This window comes from Myotis yumanensis, unplaced genomic scaffold, assembly GCF_028538775.1.
Source record: "Myotis yumanensis isolate MYYU_CA2020_CCGP unplaced genomic scaffold, mMyoYum1.0.hap1 SCAF_2, whole genome shotgun sequence".
In the NCBI taxonomy this organism is placed as follows: domain Eukaryota; kingdom Metazoa; phylum Chordata; class Mammalia; order Chiroptera; family Vespertilionidae; genus Myotis; species Myotis yumanensis.
Window position 1 is genome coordinate 68,854,304 of NW_027223753.1, and position 11,256 is coordinate 68,865,559.

Here is an 11,256-nt window from a genome sequence, read left to right on the forward strand (position 1 = left end):
CACCTGCCCTTGCTGAAACAGAGGCCCCCCACAGTGTGTTGAAAATCAGAGCCCCCTAGTGTGTGCCAGGAGTCAGAGTTCCCCAAGAATCCAGTATCAGTGTCTCTGTTGCTTCGTGTGGCCTCACATTGAGAATCAGGGTCCCCGTGTGCATATGCACCAAGAATTGGAGTCACTGGCTCTTAGTGTGAATGCACAGGGAATCAAGGATCCCAGGCACAGGTGATAAGAAACACAGTCAGGTCACTGGTGCTTGGTGCTGCCTCCTGCCTGGAGAATCAGGGTCCTGGGGCTTGTGCTGCAGGGAACAAGTTCCTGGTGTTTGCACGTTAGCTCCCAGGCTAAGGTTCCTGTAGCCGGTGCTGCGGGGGACCAGTTCCCAGTTTTTGTGCGTTAGATCCCAGGCTAAGGGTTCTGTAGCCCGTGCTGCGCGGGACAAGTTCCCGGTATTCATGCGCTTTTAGGCTAAGTTTTCTGTATCAGCACTGAGGCCCAGGTAAGGGGTGGGTCTATCAGTTACTATGGTGCTGCCTGCGAGCCTGCGGGGAGGGGGATGGGCTCTGTTACTCACAGAGATCTGCAGCAGGGATGTCTGGATTCTTGGTGTCCGTGAGTCTGTAGCTGTGGTCGCAGGTCCCTGTCCCCAGTGGCTGCAGGGTCCTGGTTTGCATCTGAGACCAGAATGGGTGGTGCTGAGGCCAGGATCCTAGTCTCAAGCAGCTCTGTTTCTCAAGATGGCGTGGTCTCTGTGCCTGTGCTGGCCACCCAGGAGTGTCCACGCTGGGAGCAGGGCTCCGCCGTCTAAGACTGCCCAGTTTAGCAGCCCCTTAGAAGACCTGCAGAATCTAACTGTCCCTAGCTCATACACACACATACCACACATGTCCACACATTCTTCTATCACTCCCTCGTGCTCTCACACACTCTCCCTCCCTACCTTCCTGCTGGTTGCCATCTTCAAGAATTCCCCCATATGCCTTTCTTGACACATTTGATTATGCATTGTGGAGAATAGGTATTTATTTTTGGCTAAAGTAGGAGCTTTTGGAAAGGTCAGTGTCTTGTCTTATTTTTCTATATTCTCGTAATATCACATAACATATACATGGAAAAGGCTCAAAACATGTTTGAGGAGTTAAACCAGTGGTGTAATAACTATTTAGTTACTCCTTACCATGTACACCTAGTCTTTTAGGTACTTTCATGTGAATTACTCATTCCTACCTCACAACAATCTTGAGAGAAAGAGAATATATACCCTACTTATATGGAGGAGTTAAACTCTAGCTCAATGTTCAACAAGATTGCTCAAGTTTACAGTTTACAGGCTTTACACAACCGGGCAGCTGGCATTAAACCAGCACGGAAGCTGCTTCTTTGTGATTAATGGAGAAAGTGCACAGCATTGTCCTATAGTACTCGATTCTGCCTCTCATCCTGTATCATCATTCATTAATGAGAGGAAAATAAATTGTGGGTAACACCAGGAATTGAGGAAGCAGATGGCAAAATGGCCTTATCTGAATGGAAGGGGGCATGCCCAGCAGGGGTGTGCTCCAACTGAGATTGGCAGAGAGAGGGCGAGGCTGGGGGCAGGTGCCCCATTTGCACCTACTCATGCAGTTTAAGAGGATGGCAACAACCAGCTATCCCAGTGATACTAGGAAGCTTGTTAGCTGCTGTTTCTTATCTATTTTGGTCTCTGCAAAATTGATCAATTTTAGCCTCCACCGGGAGTGACTTGTAAGGGCTTAGAAAGAAAGAACATTGCATATGAATTCTCAGGGAAAGCACTTCCGGGCACACCATCAAGGTAAACAGGAGCAGAATTTTGAGTGTATTTTCTATTCTGTGCTTCTTGTGATCCTGGTAATTTTTGCTGGGGAAAGGGGTTACCTTTTGCCTTAAGAAGAAAATGATGATTAACTAATTATTTCTGTCTATTTCATGCTACTATTGATCTGTCTAAAATCTATCTTTATTTATATCCGAGTACCTTCTGTTTATTTATTGATCTATTTATCTATCTGACATCTATCTCTCTTTACTGCTTTTAAATTTTCTTCTGCTTTGTCAAAAGCCTTTACTATCCCCTTTCCAATTTATGGCATTTAAAAAATATATCTTGTTAGTGCATATTTTGGACAGTGTTAACGTAATTTCAGGTATTGAGGGAAAGTGAGGAATCTGCTTACGTACTTAGGAGAAGCTAAAAAGACTATTAACAACCCAAGTCCATAAAAGATATCTGTTCCAGTCATGCTGGTGATTTTTTATTAGTCCTTCAAATCTGTAACAAAGATCTCTAGAGCAAGACAAATGTTCTAGTAGAGTGCAATTTCCAATTTCTTAGCTAACCTGATTTTGTTGGTTCATACATATTCATGATTCAGTGCTGTTTCTGAATACAAGGAAAAAAAAGGAGTAAGAAAAATTCTTTAGGGCTCTACTTCCTTTTCATATTATTTATATTCCTTGAAATGCCCTTGAAATTACATTTGCTAAGGGAAGCTAAACAAATAATTGCATACTAAAAGGGAAATGAGACCAGCAAGCTAGATAATTTGTAACATCAAATATTCTTTTTCCACGGTTAACATTTTCTCTGAGAGGAATCAGGAGGAGTAAACAGACCAATGTATCTTAAATGCAATAACTGGTAGCAATGCCAAATGCATGAAGTGAAAATACCTCAGGATACACTTTCACAGCTCTGCCTCATCAGAGCTGAATGCAATATGCTGTCCCAGTAATGGGAGTCACGCTTGTCATATTCCCCCTGATCTCTAAAGCAGGATGCCAATGCGACACTAATGCAACTTGCTTCTCTCTCTGGCCATCAACATTCTGGTGTTGGTTTTGTTGTTGTTGTTTGTGTGTGTGTGTGTGTGTGTGTGTGTGTTTTGGTTATCAGGGCCTATTGCATACTTTGAAAAGTTTCCTCTGAAAACAAACTCGACAGTACTCTGAGGCCAGTGAAATGAGACTGGCACCATCACTTAGACGGAAATCAATCATGACCACAAACGGAAAGAATAGTAATGTTTCAGACATTATTTGGGATTTGCAGCATCATTCTCTGTGGGAAGGCAGGAGGACAGTGTGGGGCTGACATTTAACTTCTCCGATGTGACACTCAGTGTTTCCAACTCCAACATCAGGAGAGTTTGCATGTGAAACACATGTCTCATTGTCTCCGCACTGAGAAGTGTCTTAAAAATGGAGTATCATCATTTAAATTAGCAGGTTTGAATTTGGGAAGAGCTCAATGCCCAATCTCACTGAGGTCAATGGACTTTATGTTTCGGTTTCCAAATAGATTTCTCTGTTTACGTAAGAAGTAGCTATATGTTAACATTCTAACTTCATGGTATGGTGAGGGTTCTGAGGGCTAAAAGAACATTAAGGAAGGAGTTAGTCTACTTAAAGGAATTGAGCATCTGGTCCTAGATTCCTACCCTGATCACCCAAATAGAAGAGAGTTAAAGGTGAGAGAGAGATGGAAGGAACTGGGTGGAGAGAGGAGAGGCGTGAGAGTAAAGACTGTTAGGCTACTTGGTTTTCAGGCCCGAGTCATTTTTAATAAGGTCTGGGAACTCACCTGCTTTATCCTCCTTTAGTTATTTCCATCACCCACTGTGTGTATTGTGTACACTTTCATCCCCACAACACACCTCTGGTTGATCATTCTCATACTCACCTCCACAAACCCATTACCCATTATCCTTACATGTTGTCAGAGACAAGCTCACATACTCCCTACATCTTAAGGGCTCTACTGGAGTTTTCTGCTGTAAATCATGGGTGTAGCGTGGCTATAATAGAGGTAGGGGCCCAAGAGGGATTTAAAGGACCAAGGGGCAAGGGGAACAGAGGAAGAGGATTTATAGAAAAGAGGTAAGACCTTTAGGGAAATTAGCTCCCACCACCCCTGCTGAGCTGAAAAGTTTCCTTCCATGGAGCCACAGGAAAGTTGAGAGATTTGCATAAGAGCACTTTGTGAAGACATCTGAATGAATGAGCGCAGGGTTGGTCCAGCATACACAGAAACTGAGCTCTCATCCCTGAGAGGCACACTTCTCCAAGTCCGTCGTGTGTGTGAGGTGAATAGGTTTGCAGAGTAATCTCTCCCAGGAATTCTCACAATAAGCACCCTATGCAACTGGTGTGAACGTCTGTCATTAAAGTTCTTGGTAAATCCTTGTAATAAGGGTGAAGTCAGTAGTGAAGAGCTTGGACTCCAGCCACACTGCCTGCATTTGAACCTGGCTCTGCCATAGGATACCTGTGACCATAGTACACGTGTCCTCATTTAAAAATCAGACTAACGGTGGTATGCAGGCTTAAACGAATGTATCTGTCACTTAAAGGGAACACCACACAGGCATTTGCTGCTATTATCACTCTTAAAGCTGTTGCCTAGTTTCTGGGGAAGGGATAGTTGTCTCCACTTGAACTTAGTTGTTCTTTTCCTTTTATATGCAGGTCAGGCCAGCTACAGTGGCAGGACTTTTGCCATGATCCTGGCTTGGGTTTCAAAATGTTCTTGGTTACCCCAATCTATGTCGAGTTTTCTTTTCTTTCTTTTTGTTTTTGTTTTATTTTCTTCAGTGATTTATTTGGATGTTTCCAGCAGGCTCTGGTAGAGCCTAAGTGTATAAGACAATTTGCACAAATGAGGTGGTAATGAAAGGGTGAAAGGAGAGCAAAAGGCTGCAGATCCCTCACAGGCTCTTACAATGGTGGACCTTGGCCTGTGGTTCCTGCCTCCGTCCAAGACACTGATTGGAAGCCCCAGGGAGCTGCTGCTCGCCACTTTTACTCTGGGGAGTAGAGTGCATAAGCCCCCTATACCCATATAACACAGGCTGTGGGAAAGGCTGGTGAGACTGCCTCTTCATTCAGGCCCCTCTTCCTGCTGTGGATCTTAAAGGCCATTGAGGCAGAGCAGTCTCGATGGGTATCCCATTGGCACTCTGCCTCTGGCAGGAGAGCTTGCTGTGAGAATATGCCACAGAAATGCTGGGAGAATTGGTTAATTATTTAAAGGAAAAAGTAAAATAACTGGCATAGTGCCTGATACAAAATATAGCCCATAGTAAATGATCATTCTTTCAGGCATTGTGTTACACAGAAAAAGGATCATTTTGGGGCATTGTCTCAAAAGACTAATGAGACTGTAGCACATGTAAATTATCAAACAGTGTCTCTCACTTGGTAGGCAGTCAATATTTACCTGTTCAAATATGCCTCTTCCTCTGCCCAAAATTAAATGACTATGTCAGGGCAGAGCTGGGTAGCTGGGTCTCTAGGTATCCAATTAAGTGATCTTTACACATGTTGTTTCCTTTCTAGAAACTTAAATTTCAGGATTTCAAAATCACTTGTGAAAAAATAACTACTTTTAAGCTGGAGAGAGATTTTTAAAGAAAGAGTATATATTTTGTTCAAATGTATTAGAAATCAGAGAGGCATTGATTAGATTTAACTGTGTTCACCAGATATGTGATGATTGCATGTAAATTATTTGTGGGAAACCAAAACTACATTTCAGTCCCTGCTTTCAAAGAATTTACAATCTATTTGGGGAATTAATGCCTATCTAAAAAATCCCATGGGTTTATTGTCAGAATAATGTGATTTTATAAGTAAATGTGCTTTGTAAATGCAAAATCAAAAGCAAAGTATTTATACATGCAATATTAAATCAATTTATAAAATGTATACTCATAGATATTTCTAAATAATATTAACCAAAGTTAATTTAGTAATTATTTCTTCAAATATATCTAATCTGCTTTTTAAAAAAGCTTAGCACATTTATTTAATGAAAGCACTATTGACCACACCATGCTTTTCTTTTAAAAAAATTGCCACAACAAGCATGTCTATGATACTTGTTGTTTTTTGTTTGTTTTTGCTTCTCTTAATTTGATTCCTCATAATAACTTCCAAACCTCTTAGGAGTTAAATGGAACTATGTGACTAATTCTGCCAATGGGATGTGAGCAGGAGAGATGGTTACCATTGTCTGCCCAGGTCTTTAAGACAATGGGAGTGCTTTATTCATACTCTTCTCTCTGCTTACTAGCTGGAGATAAAGATGTGGCTCAGGTCCTGCTCCAACCATACAAGAAGTACCAGTGTTTTAGAAGATGGCAGAGCAAGGAATTGGAAAGAACCTGGGTGAACCTGAATGGCACACCTTGGACTCTTAGGTGAGAGCACATAAAATATATATAGATATCAAAGAAGAAGGGAGAGGGAGGGAGGGAGGGGGAGAGAGAGAGAGAGAGAGAGAGGGAAACATGATGAGAGAGAGAATCATTGATCAGCTGCCTCTTGCATGCCCCCTCCTGGGGGTTGAGGCTGCAACCCAGGCATGTGCCCTTGACTGGAATCAAGCTCAGGACCCTCAGTCCGCAGGCAGCCACTTCATCCTCTGAGCCAAACCAGTTAGGGCAAGTGCTTTGTTTTTTAAGTTGTGATGTTGTCGAATCTGTTACAGCAGTCTACTGTTACTCTGTCTTTTGTTGTAGAGAAGACACTATTTTAAATTAACAAACCATTTATGACTTTCCTCGTTGCTTTTATGTAGAAATTTCATTCTCAATCCAAGATCTTATACGTATTAATTATTTTTTCTAGCTTATTATGGTATAATTGAAAAAAGTGTAGTCCTTGAATCCATTTGGAATTGGTTTTGATGCAACATGAGGTAAAATTGAACACAGTTAAAAAAAAATCATGCACTTGTTTCAGCACCAATGATTAAATGATCTCTCTTTTCTCCACTGTCTCATGGTTTCATTTTACTACGTGCTTATACAGATTGCTATTTTTGAAATATCTATTCTAGTTCACGTATTCCTTTTTTTAAAAAATTAAATCTTTATTGTTCAGATTATTACAGTTGTTCCTCTTTTCCCCCCCATAGCTCCGCTCCACCTGGTTCCCACCCCACCCTATGCCCTTACCCCCGCCCCACTGTCCTCATCCATAGGTGTATGATTTTTGTCCAGTCTCTTCCTGTACCCCCCACACCACTTTTCCCCCAAGAATTGTCAGTCCACTCCCTTTTTATTCCCCTGATTCTATTATATTCACCAGTTTATTCTGTTCATCACATTATTTATTCACTTGATTTTTAGATTCACTTTTGACATGTATTTGTTGTTCATAATTTTTATCTTTACCTTTTTCTTCTTCTTTCTCTTCTTAAAGGATATCTTTCAGCATTTCATATAATATTGGTTTGGTGGTGATGAACTCCTTTAGTTTTTTCAGAATCCTTTAAAAAGTCCTTTCCCTCTCCACTCTACACCAAACAAACGTCTGATTAGGATTTTGATTATTACTGCAGTTAAACTTCCACATTATTTGATTTTTTTTTTACAATATTGAGTTTTCCTATTCACTAAAATAACATGTCATTCCACTTATTGGTTACAAGTAAATAAACTTTATAGTTTTTAATACAATCCCATAAATCAATTTGTTGCAGCTGAAATGTAAACAAATTGTAATATAAACACATATATTAAGTAACAAATATAATTATTGTTTTTAATATAAATTGCCCTTATTCCTATTATATTTTCTAAATAACTATGCTGATATATTAGAAAGCGTTGCTTATTGAATATTTGTCTTGTGTGTGGTGTGGCCTGTATAGAAACCTCACTTAGGTCTCAGCTAGTTTTAAGCAGATTCTGGCATATATTTCCTCTGTGCTATCATTCAGCGACTCAAGTTAATTCTTTACAACCACCAACTTGGTTTTATTCAGTGACAATTCTGCTCTTTACTGCTTCTAATGCAGACCTTAATTCTTTTATTTCATTTTTAGTTTCTTTATAATCTTTACTTATTCCAGCCAGATCTTTTTCATCTCAGTCTATTAAGGTTATCATTATATCTTTATCAGCTCCTTTGTTGCAAGCATTGCTTTGGAGTTTTTAATAGAAGTGTAAAAAGAAAGACGACTGTACAACATTTTAAATAGTCTTTCTTGTAATACAGTGATGGAAATCATAGGATTCTTAAGTATAGGAAGCCCATATTATTGATATAATTTATTGTTATAATTTAATGCTTTCTTATATATGTTAAGTCTAACAAGACCTTTTTTTGTCAGCCTATGTTTATTTTTATTTAATGTGCTTAATAAATAGCACATTATTTGATTTTTACCTTCTAGGTACACTAAATTTCATTCTGCCAAGTATGTCAATAAAGGTCTCAGTGAGAAACAAATGGTAGACTCTTAATTGGGTAGTTTGAAAAGAGTCTAATAAAGAGACTATTTATGAGAATGTGGGTAAGGAGCAGGAAAGTCTCAGAAGGAATAGTACTAAATTCCAGAGCTAGTGAATCAAGAATGATCAAGAGGAGGCATGGTTATCAGAATGCAGAAGGAGTGCTGTGTGGACAGGGTCTCCTGGCTGAGGCTGTGCCTTCCATTGAGGGCCACTCCTAGAAGGTAGGAAGCAAATTTAGAGAATAAATGACCTGCCTTACTCCTATCTCTGGATCTTCAGATGCTCTCCACTGGCCCAACTCAACTGGAAGCCGGAAGGCAGGGAGTACTATTAGGCCATTCAAGTCGGCCTCCAGGTGCCTAGACAGGAGTGGATAAAGCTGGAAAGGCAGGTAAATAATATCAAGTGTATATCAAAGTGTCCTTATGTTTTCATTGGCTCAAACAGGATTCTCCATTCACTGGTCAAGCCTCCATTTGGATGGAAACCATACAATGTCAAGAGTACATTTCATGAGGAAAGAGGGGAAAGATAGCCTAGAAGGACAATTCACAGGAAGTAGCTGAATGGGACCAAATATCATTGGAGGCTGCAGAAGAGATGGTTAGATAGCTCAAATACGTATAGAGCTACTCTCTGGCAGGCTTAGAAAGCTTCTGCCATGTCTCATAGTTAAAGAATTGTGGTGCCCATAAAAACTCAAATCTTCTCTTGTATATCTCAGTCATTTAAGGAGGTTCAAGTACATAGACGGAAGCAAAGCATGATAACATCACTTATTATCTTCCATTGTTGTTTCCCTGAGGAAACTTGTAGGAATTTTTCACTCAATCCAGAAAAGTACTGGACTAAAAGTCCTACATTTGTCTTTTTCACTTCTCTTCTCCAGGCTCCCCTCCTGTACAATGTACCACATTGTCCTCATTTTCACACAGCCCCTTGGGCAGCAGGTTTTCTTTTATTCTTGTTGATTTTCTCTGTAGAACCTTCCAGTATGACTTTTGTCCTCCCCTTTTCAGATCACTGAGGAACGGAGAGCAGGTTAACAGGAAAGAGCCAAAACCTCTGAGCAGGGCAGAGGGACGGGGGAAGGGGTGGACAGGTGAACAACTTTCTCACATCCCCTCTTCTCTTTCCTGTCTTCCTCTTTTCCCCTTACTAAGAAGGGAGAGGAAGGACTTAGGAAAAGGCTGCCAGAATCTGCCTACTAATCTGAATTACTGGGCCAGATTTGCCCCATGGTGGGTACAGCACTTACAAATTCCACAGAGGAAAGGGCATTTGCAGGAAACCGACGTTACTATTACATTTGCATGGTGGAGCTTGATATCTCCAGAGAATAAGGGTACAAAGGTGTGTGAGCTTTTCCCACAGAAGGTTTGTTAAGCCCACTTTTTCCTTTTGAGTGAGGGGTGTACATCTGGAGATTTTCTTTGTCAGGAGAAATGAGCTGATGGTGGGAGGGCTACGGTCGGGCTGGGAGTGGGTAGGTGTGTACCTGCACCTGTGATGCCTGAGTCCCCAGGAGCCCCACATTGGGGTGTTCCTGTGTTGCTGTGAGTATGCCATTTCCTGGGGTTTTTCAAAGGATATGTGTGGCAGCAGCATGATGTCTTTCTTGACCTGCCAACCCGATTTCACGGAGTTTTTGAAAAACAGTCCCCTCAGGGAAGTCCATGGTTGTCTTGACATTTGGGATAGAAAACATTTGCCATATAACCTTTACATGGAGGACTCATAGCCAGGGAGAAAGCCAGCAGATATATTTGCCTCAATGTGAGCATTTGGGATGATGCTTAAAGGGAATCTTTTAAATGAAGAAAGGACAAGTAGAAATGCAGGGGGAAAGAGAAGTTAAAAATGAGAATGTGTCCATCAAGAGTTCCATCTGATAATTCAGATTTTTCTCTTTGAATTTGAGGCCTGGACAATATTTATTAAACACAAGGATATGAATTGTCATTGGCCTAGAGAAAGTTCATCCTTCAAGTTTTCTGCTGAGGCCAAGGAGTTGAGAAGGGAGGTTTGAGTTGGAACGTGGTTGGATTGTAGGGGCAATGCCTACCTGCTCACCATTTAGGTGTGCTTTCTTTGACCATCCTCATGCAAAAACTCCATGAGATAAGTGGTTTTTGATATTGAAGAGATGAGGTTGGGGAATGATAGGAGACCCTCTCAGCTCTGAAGGACTTACAAGATGGGACAGAGCCTTTGAAAGGGCATGTGTTCAATAATAAAGATTTTTTAAAAAAGAAAGGACATGTGATGTGACAACTACTCTGCTAGCAGCTTCCCCATTAGCTCAGTGAGTGTAGAAACAATTTTGTTGATTTCTGTATCCCACACACAATCATTTTAGGAAGAAAGTTCTCAAGGAACCTTTGTTAAGTGAGAGAATGTGCAAAAGAAACATGCTAACTCATGGTGGGAAATAAGACAATTCCCTCACAGCTCCTGTTCGCTCCACGTTGTGGCAGAAGGACCCAGAACAGGTATTGAGACCAGAGTCCTTACCTCTGACCTCTCCCTCTTTAGCCAGGGCTTTATTCTGCCTGTGCTCTCTCTGAGTTCATCTGGGTTTGATGGGAGGGGGACCTCTGACTTATCTCTCCCTCATTTATGTGGAGTGATTCCACTTAAAATTTTTAAATAGCTTTTCCTAGTATGTAAAAGCAACAACTCTCCCCTCATTTCCCTGGGGCTTCTGTTTAGAGCTGGCAGATTGACCACATGTATTTCTCTCCTCTTCGACTTGAATTTTCTATTAAAATAATATTCAAAATTATATAAACCCATAGGGAGAAAAATCCAGGAAAGGAAAGGAGACAACAGCAGACAAGAGAGGTTGTGTCATTTTTGGAAGACAGGAAGTAGACAGTGAGTGGTGAATGATTGAGCAGAGCAGAGGAAGTTGAAATACAAGTCCTTTCAGAGAATAATACCAATTAGAAATGAGCAGATTCACCCAACAAAACCCTAGCTTGAAAAAATTAGG